We start from the raw sequence: 12,091 nt of genomic DNA on the forward strand, positions 1-12,091 counted from the left end.
CAGCGCTGCCTGCCTGTGGCCCTAAACCCATCCCCTGCATTGTGATGCAATGCATTCCTGCTGATGTCACAAATGGGCTGCCCGACTCCACCCTTCTCAGCTGTCCAGGGTGGGCACATGGCCACTGAGCCACGGCACTGCCTCAATTTGGAGGCATATCTCTGGACAGAGCTCCTGGGGACGCTCTTTACTAAGCAGGTGGGAGCTGCCCGGGCCTTTCTTTAAAATAAAATGGGGTGGTATTTCCCATGGATGCTGTGCTCCTCATGTGCCACCCCACAGGTTATGTTCCAAACACACTGTCCCTGGAAAATCATTTGGACAGAAAAGGAAAATCAAAACTACTGCTCCTGAGGAAACATAAGAATTTGCAGCATATGCAGAAACTCATTTTAGTGCTGAAATGCCACAGAGGGAACAAAGCTGAAGATCAGTGCCGGTCATGTCAAAGTCTCAGCACCTGACATCACACAGCCCTTTGCTGATTGCTCCCTCAGCCACCGGTGGTCTGAACGTCCTCTGAGCAAAAGGCCAGATGGCTCGATCCAAGCAGCTCAAAGGGGCTCTAACAATGATGATTAGGATGCCCACATGTGCAGCAGCCTCTTCAGCTGCATGGGCTCTGGCTCCTTTGGGTGAGCTTATGCTGTAGAGAAAACAGCAGGAGCAACTGCTGTCTACCCCATGTTGCAAAATCACATGTGCACGAGGCAGGAATATTTCTCAAAGGCCAACAGAGAAAGGCTTGGCTGGGAGCCTGTGGGTGTTGAACCAAGGCAGCCCTGCAGGCACAGAGTGGTCTGGTAGGTAAGGAGACAGCCCTGTAGGACAGGAGCGTGATGGCAGCTGTCAGACCAGCTGTGCTTCACCTGCATACCTTGCTGCCTGCAGCACAAGGCTCCCAGCCATGGCTGTATTGACTTCTGGGAGGTAAGGCCAGAGTCACCTCCTGAAGCCAGGGGAGATCCCAGATCAACAGGGTTGGAAGTCATTTGAACCTCACGAGATCCCCTAGACCAAATCCCCTGCTACAGCAGGTTCCCTAGTGTAGGTTTCTCCACAGAAGATAATCGCTCTTCTTCTCTGTTTCCGGTAACAAGGATATCAATAAATATTATTAACCAACAGAAGCTGTGTAACCCAGTGAAACAGGACCTATTCTTTCCTGAATCCGAATTCAGCATTCAGATTTCTGTACTTCACCAGTCTCTGGGTGTCTGTTGTTTCCTGCATTTGGCGGAGCCTTGCAGCCGGAGCTCCAGGCTGGTGCCTTCCAGTGCCAAGCAGTGCAACTACAATGGGGGGCAAGTGGGAAGCCAGTCATCATGGTAACACTGGAGCACTTCTGACATCCTCCTCTCCAGATCCTCCTCTCAGGCATGTTAAACTTGACTCTGTGCTTATCTCAGGTCACTGTGCTTAGCGAAGGCCTTTACCAAAACAGTGTTGGAAATGTCAGTGAAGCAGCTCCTCAAACTGTTTGTATCCTGTTCCCCTTCTGCAATCTGGTCAGCCTCCACATGTGAGGCTTTGCTGCTGCTGCTCAGAGAATCACCAATGTGGGTTCCTCTGTAGGCAAACCAGTCAAAGCCCCTTGCATTATGCATCTATCCAGTGCACCCTCAATAATTTTGCACATGACAATAAACTTCCAATCTCTACTTTTTGCATTTCAGGTAAACAACTAAACTGAATACTCATTAACAACCAAGAAATAAATCCGGACAAGCACTTGAACTGCACACTCACAGGTGAGCACTCACCATAGTGTGAATGCAGACTGTGTGCACAACTGAGACAAATGTAGTTTGCAGCCCTGGAAGGAGGATGCTCTCCACTGGTTCCCATCATTTATTGCTCAATTTCCCTCAAGTGAGACAACGGAGAGAAAATCAGCTCTGTATGCAGAAACCAGGAGCTGTCTATTAATGTGCTTGATTTTCACTAACCTGAAAATCATGCTTATCTTGTTCAAGTTTTTATGCAGGTCTTACTTCATATTTTTGAAAGAAATCTTTCTATGAAGTCACAAAAAACCTGTGATTTTTAGTCAGAAGTACTTTTCTAAACAAAACAGTGATGATGTATTTCCAGTTCTTCTCCAGTCAGTTCACACATGGCCTAGTGCATCCCCTCCAGTGGTGCACTCCCCATGTGAGACAGAAATGCGATGAGAAATGTCATTAAGTGTCATTGTGTTGTTATAAACTGTGAGGTCTGGAGGCTGCCACGTGGAAGCACCTCTGATTGGGAGTGAGACACTGAAGGAAGCTCTCATTTTGAAGGGCTTTTATCCAGTTACAGCGGGCTCATAGTTTCTCTGATGATGAAAATATAATTGAGGAAGGTGCTCCTGTCAGCAAGACTGATGCTAAAGTGCTCCCAAGCTTGGACAGTGTTTTATTGTTTTTCTGTTGTTATTGTAGCTTTAAAAGACAAGAACGGGAGAGATGGCCAGCAATTCTTTTTGTTGAGTTTGAACTTGTTCTTGGTTGTGGCTGAGGCTCCTTCTTAACAGTTCGGGTTTAGTTCTAACAATGAAACTTTTAAATAATAGACATTTTTCAAACCATTCACAGTGCAGGCTGAGTTCAACTCCCTGGGAAGCCGTCTGTGCAAAATCATGTGTGAAGGAATACTAAAAGTAAGTTTGCTTTTCCAGGCAGAATGTACTGCATAAAGCAGTCTTTAAAGCAGCCCATGCCTATGAGATCACACAAGTCATCTCAGCCTCATGCAGAAAGCACACAGTGAGGGCACGGGGCAGTCTGACCTCTACGCCTTTGGAAATTGAAAGGATTCACTGAACTTCTCCTCCAGAGAAAAGAGAGCTGTTGTTCCTTTTAAAGACCTATTTTATTTCTGAACCACAACACATCAGACCACGACCCAGCATCTGCCTTAAGATATCAAAAATAGTTTTCTTTTCAATGCTGTGTGAAATTTCAGGTTTTCCTTTTCTCATTCTAAGTGTGTAAATGCAGCACTGGCTGCTGACTGCCCGTGCTATGCTAACTTGTTTCAGAGATAATAGAGGTTTCTTCCATGAACACTGAATCTTATTTGCTGACTATTTCCAGTGGAGCACTCAGGAATATTTCTTTTAGTTTTCTTAAAAAGATAATCAAGAATATACAGATGTGCTCACAGTCTAAGTTGAGTTTGTCTCTATACTGACATCTTAATGCCCTTTTTTCCTGAAATCATGTTTCTTTTGACACCTGTCTGAGAACTGATCAGGGATGAGGGGAAGTCAGAGTTGCACCATGGTGATGCCACAGTTTTCCCTCACATTAACGCTGCACGGGAGAGTTGGTGGAGACAACTGCGGGGTGCTGAGCTGGGAGGAGGAGGAGGGGGAAACGGCACCTGCTGAGCCTTCTGTGCGCCGGCTGTGCTGTGCTGGGGCTGCATGGACTGCAGGCACTGGCTGCTGCCTGCCTGCACGGGCTGCTGGGGGAGCATGGAGCTGAGCCCAGGCAGTGCCCCATCAGAGCAGCCAGCCCATCCCTGTGGGATCGGATGAACCTTTACTGCTTTGCAGTCTCTATGGGCTGAAAACAATCCTGATATAAATAATTTATATGAGAATGTTGTGGAGACAGATTTTCAGTTGTTTTCATTCATTCTCAAAACATGAAATGGTAAATGAGATAGATTTGCTCATCTACACAACACTGCTCTCCTTCACTCTCAAGCCCAGACCAGAGAGGCAGGATGACCTTCTAAGAATCACTGTGGCCCCCCAGGACCAGCAGAGGGAATCCCTCCCAGTGCTGCCTTCTTTTATCACAACCAGAGCAATGTAATCACCGAGGTCTGCTCCTCAATCTGCATGTGGTGCTCATCTCAGTCAAAGAATGTCTGTGGAAGGTTGGCTTTGATTTTTTGTGTGGATTGCATCAATGACAGGTTGGACTCCAGACTCAGTGGGATCATTTTTCATTGCGCTCCTTCCTCTGCAAATCTTCCAAAAATGTTGGTTTCTGCTGAGCTAGAGGAAGGAAGGAGTTCAGGCCTCCTTTACTTTGAACTAATTCTGAATTATTCTTCCATGAAAGTGGGTGATGAAATAAAACCTTCAGTATATGCAAAAACAAAACAAACAAAGCAACAAATGCTTCACTGTCTTTGCATCCTCTAGTTGTATATAGCTGCATCTTGAGAAAGATGAAAGGAACCCAGTGCCTGAATACCACAGTAAACACAGCAAACATTCCCTTCAGTTTGAAAATAAATTCCAAACTCATGGGAGCGGAGCATTTTTCTCAGCACGTTCCTAATTTATCGAGAGCACTAAAATCAATAAAACTATTTCTCTTCAACTTGGAAGCAGACCCAGAGCTCATGAGCATTTGTCTAATTTTAAATAAAAAAGCAAGATCACTTTTCACGTGCTTAGTTTACCCAGAAAATACTGTGTTAGCTCGATTCAATACATCTTTAGGACACCGAAGCAGTCTTCAATGTGTCTGTTTTCTAGTGGAGAAAAATGGAAATTCTTTGATCAAGAAAAAAGACCAAAGTTGCAAAAACTGACCAATAAAACCATTCCAACGTAAATCACATCATTGGATGCACTGGTAACATACATGTAAAAATCTGGGAAAGCACCATGTGAGGATCACTTTTAGGTAACATTTGTGTAATTCATAGGATGAGTTTTGCATGTATCAGCTTTCTATAAGTATTCAGTTAATTCAGGTATTCATGAGGCTTCCTACTGAAGCATGGAATTTTAAGTTAACATTGCAGGGTATTTTGAGACAGGATATTCAGAACTGAAAATCTCAAATATTTGTATCTGGGAATGGGTCCTGAAAGTCCTATATAGATTGAAACAAAAACAAATTGAAGACTGGTACATGTTTCTTTCATAAAGACACATAGTGAAATCATAGAAATAGGACTCCTCTATTCCAGACAAGACTGATTCTGTAATGGCAGAAGTTATTCAAGCCAGAGAAATATCAAGAAGAAGAATGCTAGCAGCATTTAACCAGCAGTATATAACCAGAAATCCGAGAGCAAGGAATATGGAAGTAAAGATGTGCAATATAAAGGTCTCCATCAGACTAACTCATTTAAAAATCTCACATTATTATACTTGATCTACATTCATAGAAATAGAAGGTGTCTTAGGACACATTGTTCCTGTAAGTTTTTTGTGTATCATCTTTGCATCATTCTGAGAAGTCTGTTCCCAGGCCTGCCTACTTATTTGCTTTGCTCGTTCTTCACTCTGGAATAGATGTAACCCTAATTGAAGTCTTCGGTCACCCTCTCCTAAACCTGAAGCAAATGAAGAATAGAAATATTTATTTTCTTTCAAGGTGTTGGTTCTTATACAGCATTTTGAACTCAGCGTCACAAAGAAACACAAGTATTTCATCAGGCAGTTGTTTTTTAGAACTGCCCTTGGCCTACACTGTCTGCGGTCAAGTGAGCTTCACATTCATCATTCACAGCACACAGTCATTGGTTTTCCTGGTACTTTGCAAGTGCATGGGGAGACACTGTTCCTGATCTGAGTTCACAGCCTAATGAAAGACAAAATAACAGAGACACTTGTGGCATTCAGAGTACAGGATTGAATTATGGGAGAATAACACACATCACATTCAAAAGTGTTTTCCTGGCAATGTCTGTTCAGAGGAGAATGTGAAAATTTGCTTTCACTGAATCTGAGAAGAAGAGGAAATACCATAATATATTTTCTGCAGATGAAAATGATTTTACAGTGGTTTGCAGATTTTGTGTAATTAATCTGGAAATGGGTTTAGAGTTACAGTATGTCCAGTCTGGCAAATTATGGGGCTCAGCCCTCACATGAGCCAGAATTCTTGCCTCCCCAGTGCTATAGGCTCTGTTTAGGGTTCCCACTTTGTTGTGAGAAGACCTACTGAAATTTTTGTCTCTGATCTCATTCATAAGAAGCTTCTGACAGTGGGGTAGAACTGCCTGCACAGGCTAACCATGGTGTTGCCTTATTTGGCAAGGCTACAGGCAACAGATGAGTTCAAAAGAATTCAGGCAGGCAAACTCTTTGATCCCAAACCTTTCCCTCACAACAAGGGAACCCCTCATGCCAATGGGAGACCTGCTGTGCCTATCAGAGACATTTCACTGCCTTCATCTTCACATGGAGTCAATAGAAGCCAAAACTGGAGCACAGGACTTCACCACCTCTTGTAAAAGTCTCATTTTGTTATGACCCTCAGTAAATTTCTCATCTACTTCCCTCCCTTCCGTCTACTCGGCCACATCTGTATGTACCCTCTATGATCTTGGTTTGCTTTCACTGCTCCTCTGCCATTCCCCCTTTGCTCCTCACATTTGTCTAGTTCATTATTTTGCATCAAAATTACATGCATTAATCCCTCTTATTCTAAATATAATCCTATAACTGATCCTATTTGCCTTTCCTATCATAATTCATACTTCCACCAGCTGGAAAATTACTTTACAAGCTATACAGACTGACTTTCATCTGTTTTATACCAATGACCAAACACTTGCAAACTTTGTCCCAGCTGTTCCCAGTTAGTTTGATTCCCCAAAAACATAGCACAGTGGAGAGCGATGGATTCCTCTCACAAAAGCCCACTGAGTAATCAGCTCATCAGCATAAGGAATGAATGGGCAATTGATTCCCTGCCAGCCCATCTCTTCCATGTATTTCTCAACTAATAATCAAGCTTGGCACTGTTTATGCCATCAGCTATTTACATCTCCCTATTTCCGTACTCACCTCTGCACTCTGTCATTGCCTGAATGTGTTTAGATCCAGCTACTGCCTTGAATTTTCATCTTACAACTGTCTACCTGAGCAAGTTAATTCCCATTTGCCCTATGGTCTCTGCTCAACTTTCACACTTCTATTTTTTATAATGCCTACACTAACCAAGTCCTAAATGTACTGTTAGTAACTCCATTAGCCACAGAAACTGCTCATATGAAAATCTCTGAAAAACTCCCCTTGGAATCCACACTTAATCTCCTATCCATCTTCTGTTATATCGACTGTGAATCTAAAAGCCAAATAAGTAAATTAACTTCTGTTTTTCAAAAATAAAAAACAAAGCAACAACAAAGAATTAACATAGGATCCACTGTCTGAAATATGGCTGGTGCTTTCTATTTCTGATTTCAGCTAGATCTGTTATTCCAAAATGAATCTGATGAAACTGACAGTTATGAGCGAAAAGTTGGGCTCATATGTCTGTTTCCCAAGTCAGAAGGAAAATAATTCTGCTTTAGAAGAAGAATTAACAGGTGCCTCCCATCATTTGCTTATTGAAGCACTTACTAAATCTCAGCAGTATTTGACAGTATAAATGGTTACTCCAGTGTGCTAACAGGAGACCAGGGGCTATTTCCTTTGTCCCTTTCAGTTTCAACATCCATCTGCTCCTCGTGCCTACAAGATCCCCTGGCACTGGGCAAAGCCCATCGCAGTTAAACTGTGCCAGGTGCTTTGGGCAGGACCTGAGGAAACTGGGAATTCCTGTGTTTTGGAAGAAGTACAAGAGAATGACCAGCATGGTTTTTTGGTGGACTTGACAATAACTGGGCCTGACAGCAAGGGATTCCATCTGTACAAGCTTCAGTCCGTGACAGCCTGGTAGGTCACATTAGATTCACAGAACAAGAAATTCAACACATACATGTCTGACATTTTCAGTAGGATGAAGGGCTAACATCTTTTTTATAACTAAAGATACAAACTGTTTCTGAAACTGTCTACTGCTACTGCTTGTGGACAGTCACTGCAATTTTCACTTTAAAACAGTTGTTGTGAGTAACTTCCTTGCTGAGCCAGATGGCACAATACTTGCATCATTTCATTCAACAATGCGGTGATTTATTCATTCATTTTTTAAGCTATCAAGCCCAGGAAAAAAATACCTCAGTGCTTTAGCTCCTGTGTTTTTGTTTCACTGCTCTATATGCAAACCTATGGAGCAATATGATGTGAGTTGCTCTCAGGCCACTGATTCCTTCCAGCTCCATATGTGTTGTGCCAAGAATGTTAAAACTGCTGAAAGGTGTATGTTATGGTAGTAAGGGGCACTGGATAAATGTTTCTCTTCTCACACTCATTAATTAGGCTAATATTGTATCTAAAGAAATCATATGTAGTATTTAAAGAAACAACAAAAGAAAACTATAAAACTGATTTTGGCATGAAAGGATGCACATCCTGAGACCATTCTTAACAAAGTGCAGTTTGTAGCACACTGCAGGACTGAAGATGCAGCAGACCCTCATAGGCAAAGCTATGTGTAATGGTCACTGCTGGAAGGGCAGCAGGAGAAAAGGAAGATGAAGACATTACTGGACAAGAACAGGCTGTTACTTGGTGAGACACAAGGAAGTTGCATTGAGTGGAAGTGGTAGTGGGTGTGTGTGTCAGTACAAAATCATACAGCCCATCTTGTGCCAGACACCAGCGCTGCTAAGTGCAGCATCTGAGTGCTTTCTACTTCAGTGTTTATAAAACCAAATAATGTGATCTACCAAGGAATAGCAGAGAACTTACAGCCACAGGCCTTCTGTGGAAGGCTGGAAATTTGCTTTTGACCATCTGCAGAGGCTTCTGGGCTTTAGGGAGGTGCAGACAAGGTAATCAAAGGACAGAAAGACAAAGCTTGGCTTTGGGCACATACCCAAACTTTCACAATATTCCTGGGTAAATTAAAGGGAAAATACACTCCTAAGGTAAGGGCTTGTGAACTGTTCTGCACCCAAAATTACTTTCTCAGAGAGGAGTCCAACCCTGCAAACATAGTGCAGAATTAAAATGCTTAAACAACCATTACAGCAGAGATGTGAATATGCTCCTGTAATTATATAGCTGTTTGTTCATTAAAGGAGAAATTTAATGCAATTAAAATATTTACAATCCTGCACACTAAAATCCAAAACAAAATTAGTTTGTACCAGAGATGCAGGCTGTGTTGCCTCCCCTCCAAACTGGCCTTTAGATACCAGAGCTTACAATGGAGAACTTTCCCCCTTCAGATGATGTAACCCAGAGTTAAGAACTGAGCTGGTGACTGAAGGGTCCCTAATAATCTTTAAGATATCAGATTCATGCCAGGCATGCTGTGTAAAGTTCTTGGGATCAGAAACCAAAGGAGAAAGGACCCTGGGACAGCCATGCAGAAGGGTCACTGGAGCTGCACTGCTTGCTGTGTCTGTGTTCTTTCAGACTGGCACATGGCTATGTGGGATGGGAAGACATGCTGCCCAAACTCTTGCCCTTTTGCGCGCTCCCTGAGGGCTGGATCTCTGAGATTAAACATTTTCACTTCTCTCTTCAAATGAAAACGTAACAGAACAGCCCAAAGGCCATCCCTACCAAGAGTGCAAAGTGCAGACACAGAGGCACAGAACCACAGCAGACAGATGTGAATGCAAGCTGCAAGCAGCACATTTCAGATCCAGCTGCAAGGAGAATAGAGAAGCACTGCAAGAGCATGCTCCTCTCCCATACAGAAAGCTCACTGCTATATTGGACCTGAATTTACATGCCATTTCACTGCACCTCAGCCTTCTCCTTGCCTGTTGTTACCAGCTTGCCTGTGTCACTCACTACTTGAGGGGGAGGGAGGGGGGAGGGGGGGGTGGTACACCCTTGTGGACTTTCCTTTTCTTATTGAGGTACCTGTAGAAGACTTTCTTGTTCTTCTCATCAAGTTTAGTTCAAGCTGGGCCTTGGCTTTTCTGACTACATCCCTACACAAGCATCCTCATACTCCTCATACAGGACCTCTCCCAGTTTTTACTGCCTGTGCATTTTCTTCTTGTTTTCCAGTTTGACAAGCAGGTCCCAGTACAGCTATGCTGGTCTCTTACCTTCCTTTCCTGACTTGCTATACTTGGGGATGGAGAGGTCTTGTGCTCTGAGGAAAGCATCTGTAAAGCTTTCTCTCATTCTTCAGCCATCAGAAATCATCCAGTGAGTGCAAGTAATGAGGATGACATGGTGCATGTAGAAAATGTAATTGGTAAAGCTGAGGGGACAGAGAAATGTGAATGAACCTTCAGTACTTTCCAGCAAGAGTGGCTTGGTATAAGATCTGCTCTTAGCCAAAGAATGCAGGGCAAGCTGAGGAAAAGCTGGAACGACAGCTTGGACAGTTATAGTATTTAACTTTATTCTAACACTCATTACTCATGGAAAACTTAAATGAATAGCACACTGAAGGCTGCACTTGACTTAGATGAAGTGGATGTAACTAAAGCATCTCAGCTACATCATTCAGACTGAATGTATGGTAACAGGAAATCAATTAATCTCCACCAATATTTGTTCTTTTTAGTGTGAAACTTCTTTAATGAACTCATTGTGAGTGGTCAGTCACCACTCACTCTGGAAGAGCCTCACACATTTGATAAAGCACCGTACTTTTAAAATTCATGTTGGAAAAGTGACAAATGTTGAAGATGAATTGCTTGGCATATGTGATCAGCTAATGAAATATCTTCCTCATCCCTATTATTTAATTCATTTTCTGCTGTTTTTCCCAATTAGGCAGTAGTCTTCTGCCTTTGGCTCTGAGTCCAGAAGCAAGCCTGCCATTATCACTTGTCAACATTTAATTTGTATGCAAAAAACTGCTTTAGTGGAGGTGGCAGTCACCTAATTTTTACCTGGTACTTTCTGTAGTCATTAAAGTGTTTGAAATGAATAAAAGCCACCAGCAGCCCAGGGTAGGTCCTTCACTGCAAACAACGTGGGATAAGGGAGCCCATTGCTTGATGGAGCAGCTACAAAGGTGTGTAAGGGAGTCCCTGTCAGCTGCATGAGGCCCACCTACACTGCTCCAGGCAGAAGTCAGTGTATAGAAGGGAGAACTGAAATGCATGGAGTCTCTAATAAGATAATAATTAAAAAGAAAAAAACAACCAAGCAACCAAACAAAAGAAAGAAAACCACTGAAAAACTGAAAAACACCACAATCTTGGGCCCACGTCACTGTCTGAAGCTTCATACCAGCTGGAACATTTGCAGCCAGATAAGCAAAGGGAAGTTCCGTGATTGCACTTGTTTTCTTTGGTGTCAATTTTCTCATTTCCTCACACTGCTGAATTTTGTGACTGCACACAGGCAGGTTTTGGTACATAAGGTGAAGGTAAGTGTAGCTTCTGCTTGTTGCAACACAGCCCACGATAGAACAGATGTGAAAGAGATTAGAAGGGGGAAGAGTGGGTGAGCTTGTGCTCCTGCCTTGCAAACAGAAGATGCCAGCAAAGCCCCACTGCTCTGCTGGGCAGCAGGGCTGCCAGATGTACCCACACCAGTGGTTGTCTGGCTGACACACCCCAGGGTTGGTAGGAGGGTCATCGGTAATGTAGAGAGCAGAGAAGAGGGGATTACTTTGGAGCAGATGTTTACACCTTTCCATCTTACCTCTTCTCATTGCTTTCATTTGCATCACCTGCAGGAGCTGCCTCATCCCCACTGGAGCCAGTTTCACCACTGGGGATGATTATAGGGCTCTTATCAAGTACATGCAAACCACTTCTCCAAAGCAGGCATAGAGAGTGCTGATGACACCCTGATGAGAGACAAGGAGTATGGGTCATGACTATTGTCTGTGGGCAGCTCTGGCTGCACCTTCCTGAAGAAGGAGCAGAGGTTACCCACAAGTACTAACTGGAGGCCAGAGCTACAACAGATAAAACCTGGAATGCCTCACCTGGTAATCAGGTGGCTTTTCTAAGCAGGAGGTCAGGTGTTGCATGATTATGGTGATGGATGTAAGAGTGCTGCACAGCACCCCAGCTCAGGGAGCAGCAGCATGACAGAAGCTCATTTACGTCCTCTCAGTCATAGAGCTTTGTTGTTGTTGTTATTGTTGTTGTTGGTGGTGGTTTATTTCCCCCTCAGAAAAAATGTAGTAATCCAAGCTTGCCTTGACAAAGTCCTTCAGCCTTATCTTCCACATGTTATCACTGTTTGGAGGTCTGTGCTGGGAGAACAATGTCCTGAACTACTTAGCAGCAGGGAGGCACCCACTGGCTCTCACCTGGCCTGCCCCAGAGGAGGACTTGTTTCCTGGTGTTTCTCATTTAGAGCCAA

At 43.5% G+C, this 12,091-nt stretch overlaps 1 long non-coding RNA gene across 1 annotated transcript; it reads left to right on the forward strand.

Moving 5' to 3' along the window:
- Window positions 1-132: 132 nt before the first annotated feature.
- LOC146755677 (uncharacterized) lies at window positions 133-2,931 on the forward strand. The gene is made up of 3 exons (XR_014937946.1): window positions 133-198; window positions 1,677-1,751; window positions 2,663-2,931. It is a non-coding gene; the product is annotated as an uncharacterized LOC146755677 (long non-coding RNA).
- Window positions 2,932-12,091: the final 9,160 nt, after the last annotated feature.

The sequence above is a fragment of the Coturnix japonica genome, chromosome 31 (assembly GCF_054131305.1).
Source record: "Coturnix japonica strain WE chromosome 31, WE-NBRP24, whole genome shotgun sequence".
In the NCBI taxonomy this organism is placed as follows: domain Eukaryota; kingdom Metazoa; phylum Chordata; class Aves; order Galliformes; family Phasianidae; genus Coturnix; species Coturnix japonica.